We start from the raw sequence: 7,761 nt of genomic DNA, 5'->3' as shown, positions 1-7,761 counted from the left end.
CTGGGCTGAGGGGCCCAGGGGCTCCTCGGGCAAAGGCAGCATCGGGATATGGGTGAACGAACAGTCGTTTCTGTGGTCTGCCTTACCCAGGCAGACCATCTTTATTTCTTAATCTGGGCTAACTGCAATCCCCTGAGATCCCTCACTGCACCATTGCTGTTGCTCACTATTCCTGAGACTAGATTACTCTGGGGTCTGAATCAAGAGATCCTTTCCCATAAGGAAGAGGAAGGAGAGTGATAAACTTAAGAGGCTGAAGGAAAACAGCTGGACTCTGGGCCAGTTAAGAAGTTGGAACTTGAAAGACGGAGAGTAGAAGCCTAATATTCAGAAGTGTGGTTTGAGGAAGTGTGCCTAGATGAGTAGGGATTTTAGTATCCCAAGGAAAGGTGAAGGACTTTGCACCCGTATTTCTTGCTTCCTACCTACCCCTACTTCCCTCACACTCCGTTTTGCACCTCTAGATATGCAGAACTGCCTTGAAACTATCATAGCTGTGATAGAAGGGCACTAATAATGCTAAGGACAGAAGATTCCTTTTTTTTTTTTTTTTTTTTTGAGACGGAATCTCGCTCTGTCGCCCAGGCTGGAGTGCAATGGCACCATCTCGGCTCACTGCAACCTCTGCCTCCCGGGTTCAAGCGATTCTCCTGCCTCAGCCTCCTGAGTAGGTGAGATTACAGGCGTGAGCCACCGCGCCCCGCCAATAGAAGGTTCTCTAAGTGCCCTCTCTTCTCATTTACAGCAGTATAAGAGAACGAACACATGGCTCTTCCCTAAGGCTTGACCCAAAATTGTTGCTCTTATGAATTTATTGCCTTGGTTGGTTTTGTTTGTTTGTTTGTTTTCTTGCTTCCAAGAAGAACTAAGCTGGGGCAGGCCCTGTGTTCACACTTGTAATCCCAGCACTTTGGCAGACTGAAGTGGGCAGATCACTTAAGGTCAGGAGTTTGAGACCATCCTGGCCAATGTGGTGAAACCCTGTCTCTACCAGAAAATACAAAAATTAGCTGGGCATGGTGGCACACACCTGTAATCCCAGCTACTTGCACTGAGGCCAGAGAGTCACTTGAACCTGGGAGGCGGAGGTTGCAGTGAGCCGGGATCATACCACTGCACTCCAGCCTAGGTGACAGAGCAAGACTCTGTCTCAAAAAAACAACAACAAAAAAAGCTGGTAGATGCCATATACGTCGATCTCCTTGTCCTCATCAATCCCTGGTGTATGCACTTACCAGTCCCTTAACTCAGTCTGTTTTCTCTCTTATGTTAACCTGATAACATGACCCTAGAATGTCAAGCCAAGGGGACCTTAATTTAAGATGGTAAGGGATGAGATGCATAACAAGGAACCTATTTATAACAAGGAATTATATCTGTCCTGGGCACTGCTGTTAAGGGCCGTTGCTCTGCTAATCTCTGTGGGAGTTTTTTGTTTTGTTTTGTTGTGTTTTTTTGAGATGGAGTCTCACTCTATCACCCAGGCTGGAGTGCAGTGGCACAATCTTGGCTCACTGCAACCTCTGCCTCCCAGATTCAAGCGATTCTCCTGCCTCAGCCTCCCGAGTAACTGGGACTACACATGTGTGCCACCATGCCGGGCCACGTTTTTGTATTTTTAGTAGAGACAGGGTTTCACTGTGTTAGCCAGGATGGTCTCCATCTCCTGACCTCGTGATCCACCCACCTCAGCCTCCCAAAGTGCTGGGATCATAGGCGTGAGCCACATCTCTGTGTTTTTTTAAGATGCAGGGTCTCACTATGTTGCCCAGGCTGGAGTGCAGTGGCTATTCGCAGGAGCGATCATAGCACACTACAGTCTTGAATTCCTGGGTTCAAGTGATCCTCCTTCTCAGCCTCCTGAATAGCTGGGACTATAGACATGTGCCACTGTGCTGGGCAGTTCTGTGGTGTGGGTTTTTGTTGGTGGTTTTGTTTGTTTGTTTTTTCTTTTTTTTTTCTTTTTTTTTTTTTTCTGTTTTTGAAACTGGGTCTTGGCCAGGTGGGGTAGCTCAAGCCTGTAATCCCAGCACTTTGGGAGGCCAAGGCAGGTGGATCACAAGGTCAGGAGATCGAGACCATCCTTGCTAACACGGTGAAACCCCGTCTCTACTAAAAATACAAAAAATTAGGCAGGCGTGGTGGTGGGCGCTTGTAATCCCAGCTACTCGGGAAGCTGAGGCAGGAGAATGGCGTGAACCCGGGAAGTGGAGCTTGCAGTGAGCCGAGATGGTGCCACGGCACTCCAGCCTGGGCAACAGAGTGAGACTCCATCTCAAAAAAAAAAAAAGAAATTGGGTCTTGCTGTGTTGCTGAGGCTGGAGTGCAGTGGCGCAGTCGGCTCACTGCAGCCTCAACCTCCTGGGCTCAAATGATCCTTACCACCTCAGCCTCCCAAGTAGCTAGGACTACAGGTGCACGCCACCATGCCTGGCTAATTTTTTTTTTTTTTTTTGAGACAGTTTCGCTCTTGTTGCCCAGGCTGGAGTGCGGTGGCACAATCTTAGCTCACCGCAACCCTTGCCTCCTGGGTTCAGGCAACTCTCCTGTCTTAGCCTCCCAAGTAGGTGGGATTGCAGGCATGTGCCACCACGCCCGGCTAATTTTTATATTTTAGTAGAGACAGGGTTTCACTATGTTGGTCAGGCTGGTCTTGAACTCCTGACCTCAGGTGATCCACCCGCCTTGGCCTCCCAAAGTGCTGGGATTACAGGTGTGAGCCACCATACCCAGTCACCCAGCTAATTTTTTTTTTTTTTTTTTTTTTTTTTGAGACGGAGTCTCGCTCTGTCGCCCAGGCTGGAGTGCAGTGGCGCGATCTCGGCTCACTGCAAGCTCCGCCTCCCGGGTTCACGCCATTCTCCTGCCTCAGCCTCCCGAGTAGCTGGGACTACAGGCGCCCACAACCGCGCCCGGCTAATTTTTTGTATTTTTAGTAGAGACGGGGTTTCACCGTGGTCTCGATCTCCCGACCTTGTGATCCGCCCGCCTCGGCCTCCCAAAGTGCTGGGATTACAGGCGTGAGCCACCGCGCCCGGCCCACCCAGCTAATTTTTATGCTATTTGTAGAGACAGGGTTTTGCCATGTTGCCCAGGCCAAACTCATGAGCTCAAGCAGTCCTCCTATCTAGGCCTCCCAAAGTGCTGGGATTATAGGCATGAGCCACTGCGCTTAGCCCAGCTCTGTGTTTTTAAGGGCAAAAGACACCTCCAGTATTTTGTTGTTGTTGTTTATGTCAAATGGATAGTGTGCCAATGTAACAAGGTTTTTTTTTTTTTTTTTTTTTTTTGAGACGGAGTCTCGCTGTGTCTCCCAGGCTGGAGTGCAGTGGCGTGATCTCGGCTCACTGCAAGCTCCGCCTCCCGGGTTCACGCCATTCTCCCGCCTCAGCCTCCCAAGTAGTTGGGACTACAGGCGCCCGCCACCTCGCCCGGCTAGTTTTTTGTATTTTTAGTAGAGACGGGGTTTCACCGTGTTAGCCAGGATAGTCTCGATCTCCTGACCTCATGATCCACCCGCCTCGGCCTCCCAAAGTGCTGGGATTACAGGCTTGAGCCACCGCGCCCGGCCAATGTAACAAGGTTTGAGGGTGGGACATCTCACGTGTGTGTGAACACCCAGTCATTATGCTTATGAACTACAAAAGGATCTTCCTCCAGTATTATTACTCCTAGAGTGGGTCTTTTGATATTTCCATGTGATTACTCTTGCATTTCTTTCTCTAGAAATTTCTAGTAGCACTCCACCAGGTTATCCCACCACACTGTCCACCAAAACTATGCTTTATAAAACCTCCCTAGTGCCCTTACCACATGCACATGCCTTGTGGAACTCGGACAAGGAGGTGGAACCTGTTGATATTCCTGCCCAGTGCTTCAGATCTTCTCAAGGTTGTATCCCCAGTGCAACAGAAGGATGGAAATGGTGACAGTCTAATGTAGTAAGCAGCAGGTACCATGGTATGTTAGTCAGGATTGATTAATGGAACTAGAGAATCTCCCAGCACTTCTGTCCTTCACCTGTCTGGAATCTGAAGAAGAAAGTGTCTGTTGCAGCATCAGAGTGGGCTGCCCATGGAGCAAACAGGAGCAGAGATAGGAGGAGTGCTGCCCAGCTGGCAATTAGCTGGCCACTGCCCCCCGCAACTTCCCAACCACTTGGTAAAGGCCAGCAGGAGTAGAACTCATCTAGAGCTGAAGAGGGACAAGAGGCCCGCCTTACAGTTCATCAACCTTTCTCCCTCCCTCTGGCTGCCATTGGAGCTTAGTAAAAGCTGAAATTGTAGCCACCAACTCTGTGGGTTGCATACTCCAACCCTGTCACTGACCCCAGGCCTGGGTCTGAGCCCAGCGCATGTGCTAGGAGCAGGGCTAGGAAGTGGCGAAGGAGTGTGTTGGCCTTGCTGACAAAATCCATTTGGAATTTGTCAAGGCTGTGGTTTGGGGCTTAAGTCTGCCACAGTGTGTATCTGATGAAAGAAGAGGGAATGCTAGAAAGGAAAGAAGGACCCAAAGTACAAAGGAAGGAAACAGGAAAAAGCTGAAATAATCATGCTGTGACTCTGTTAGAGATTCTCCTTTCTCGTCCTGAGTATGAGAAATTCTGATTATAAATATTCTTTATCATTATTCTCTTACATCCTATGCCCATTCTAAGTGCATCCCCTCTTCCTTCCACACACACTAGGTTCAGTAAGTGCCTGAAGTAAGGATGGGATTTCTTCTGTCTCCATCAAATTTCCAAACCCAGAATTCTCAATGCTCAAGTGGAAATCCAGGACATAAAATTTGGCCATAAAGTTCTGCCCTAGAGCCCAGTGTGGTGACTGAAGCCTGTAAATCCCAACACTCTGAGAGGCTGAGGCTGGAAGATCACTTGAGTCAAGGAGTTCAGGGCTGCGGTGATCTTGCCACTGCATTCCAGCCTGAGTAACAGAGCAAGACACTCTAAATTTAAAAAGAAGTACTGGCTGAACACATTGGCTCACACCTGTAATCCCAATACTTTGGGAGACCAAGGCAAGAGGATTGCTTGGGTCCAGGAGCTTGAGACCAGCGTGGGCAACATAGCAAGACTCTTATCTCTTAAAAACAAGACGAAAAACAAACAAAACTGTTGGCCGGGTACAGTGGCTCACACCTGTAATCCCAGCACTTTGGGAGGCAGAGGAGGGCTGATAGCTTGAGTCCAGGAGTTCAAGACCAGCCTGGACGACATAGCGAAACCCCATCTCTACTAAAAATACAAACATTATCTGGGCCTGGTGGTGCACGCCTGTATTCCCAGCTACTCAGAAGGTTGAAGCAAGAGGATCAGTTGAGCCCAGGAGGTGGAGGTTGCAGTAAGCCAAGATCATGCTACTGCACTCCAGCCTGGGTGACAGAGAGAGACCCTAAGACCCTGTCTCAAAAAAAAAAAAAAGTACTGCCCTCACCTAATACTCCTCAATGTCCTCACTACCTTGGTGCTACTCTCATTTCATCTGATTTTGAGGGTACTTTGGATAGCAGAAGTGTCTGTTGTCTAGAGAAGTGGAGAGAACTATTTCTACATTCTCTGGCCAAAGAAACAACCTGTTAGAGTCAGCATCTGGCAGCCGCATAAAGTGTACAGTCATTTGTGAAGTTCTAAATGTGTGATGCATATTCCTTTTCTGCATTGAATCTTAGAAAGATAACAGTTTAGGCCAGGCTTGGTGGTTGACGCCTGTAATCCCAGCACTTTGGGAGGCCAAGGCGGATGGATCACCTGAGGTCAGGAGTTTGAGACCAGCCTGGCCAACATGGCAAAACCCTGTCTCTACTAAACAATACAAAAATTAGCTCGGTGTGGTGGCCAGCACCTGTAATCCCAGCTACTCAGGAGGCTGAGAATCGCTTGAACCTGGGAGGCAGAAGTTGCAGTGAGCCGAGATTGAGCTATTACACTCAGCCTGGAAGACAGAGCAAGACACCATCTGAAAAAAAGAAAGAAAGATAACAGTTTATTTATTTATTTTTTTATTTTGTGAGACGGAATCTCGCTCTGTCACCCAGGCTGGAGTGCAGTGGCGCGACCTTGGCTGACTGCAAGCTCCGCCTCCTGGGTTCACATCATTCTCCTGCCTCAGCCTCCCGAGTAGCTGGGACCACAGGCGCCCGCCACCACGCCCAGCTAATTTTTTTTGTGTATTTTTAGTAGAGACAGGGTTTCACCGTGTTAGCCAGGATGGTCTTGATCTCCTGACCTCGTGATCCACCTGCCTCGGCCTCCCAAAGTGCTGGGATTACAGGCGTGAGCCACTGTGCCCGGCCCGATAACAGTTTGTTTTCAAAGATGTTGGGCTAGGGCCAGGCACAGTGGCTCATGCCTGTAATCCTAGAACTTTGGGAGACTGAGGCGGGCGGATCACCTGAGGTCAGGAGTTTGAGACCAGCCTGGCCAACATGGTGAAACACAATCTCTACTAAAAATAGAAAAATTAGCCAGGTATGGTGGCACGCATCTGTAGTCCCAGCTACTTGGGAGGCTGAGGCAGGAGAATCGCTTGAACCAGACAGGTGGAAGTTGCAGTGAGCCAAGATTGCATCATTGCACTCCAGCCTAGGCAACAAGAGTGAAACTCGGCCGGGCGCGGTGGCTCAAGCCTGTAATCCCAGCACTTTGGGAAGCCGAGACGGGCGGATCACGAGGTCAGGAGATCGAGACCATCCTGGCTGTCACGGTGAAACCCCGTCTCTACTAAAAAAAATACAAAAACTTAGCCGGGCGAGGTGGCGGGCGCCTGTAGTCCCAGCTACTCGGGAGGCTGAGGCAGGAGAATGGCGTAAACCCGGGAGGCGGAGCTTGCAGTGAGCTGAGATCCGGCCAGTGCACTCCAGCCTGGGCGACAGAGCGAGACTCCGTCTCAAAAAAAAAAAAAAAAAAAAAAGAGTGAAACTCCATCTCAAAAATAAATAAATAAATAAATAAAAATAAATCCTTTTCTGTTTAGTTGAGGTTATCTCTTAAAAGATAAAGGAATTATTTTACTAAGATGAAATACAAAAGAGCTCTAAATGAGGAAGGTCATGGGAGGCTGAGATGGGCAGATCGCTTAAGGTCAGGAGTTCAAGACCAGCCTGGGCAACATGGTGAAACCCTATCTCTACAAAAAAATACACACACACACACAAAATTAGCCAGGCATGGTGGCGTGTGTCTGTAGTCCCAGATACTTGGGAGGCTGAGGTGGAAGGATTGCTTGAGCCCAAGAAGTGGAGTTTGCAGTGAGCCAAGATCACGTTACTGCACTCCAGCCAAGGCAACAGAGCAAGATCCTGTCTCAAAAAAATAATAATAAATAGGCCGGGCACAGTGGTTCATGCCTGTAATCCCAGCACTTTGGGAGGCGAAGGCGTGTGGATCACTTGAGGCAAGGAGTTTGAGACCAGCCTGGCCAACCAACATGGCGAAAACCCATCTCTACTAAAAATACAAAACTTATCATACATTACCATGTATGGTAATGCATACCTGTAATCCCAGCTACTCGGGAGACTGAGGCACAAGGATCGCTTGAACCCAGGAGGAGGAGGTTGCAGTGAGCCAAGATCGCACCATTGCACTCCATCCTGGGTAACAAAGTGAGACCCTGTCTCAATCAAATAAATAAGGACAAAAAAAAAAAATTGCAGATAATTCCATGAGAGAACATGGCTGGTTTTGCTACTTTCCAGAGGGAAAAACTCCCATTTCAAGCATATAAATCTCTTTTATACATTTCCCATCAGTCTTGCATC

The 7,761-nt window shown here is 48.8% G+C and overlaps 1 non-coding gene across 1 annotated transcript; it reads right to left on the bottom strand.

The window, feature by feature from the left end:
* Positions 1-3,541: 3,541 nt before the first annotated feature.
* LOC112428674 (small nucleolar RNA U13) lies at positions 3,542-3,650 on the bottom strand. The gene has a single exon (XR_003020731.2). It is a non-coding gene; the product is annotated as a small nucleolar RNA U13 (small nucleolar RNA).
* Positions 3,651-7,761: the final 4,111 nt, after the last annotated feature.

This window comes from Macaca nemestrina, chromosome 10 (assembly GCF_043159975.1).
Source record: "Macaca nemestrina isolate mMacNem1 chromosome 10, mMacNem.hap1, whole genome shotgun sequence".
NCBI classification, from domain to species: domain Eukaryota; kingdom Metazoa; phylum Chordata; class Mammalia; order Primates; family Cercopithecidae; genus Macaca; species Macaca nemestrina.
The sequence above is the reverse complement of the archived record's forward strand: the minus strand, read 5'-3'. Positions and strand labels throughout refer to the sequence as shown.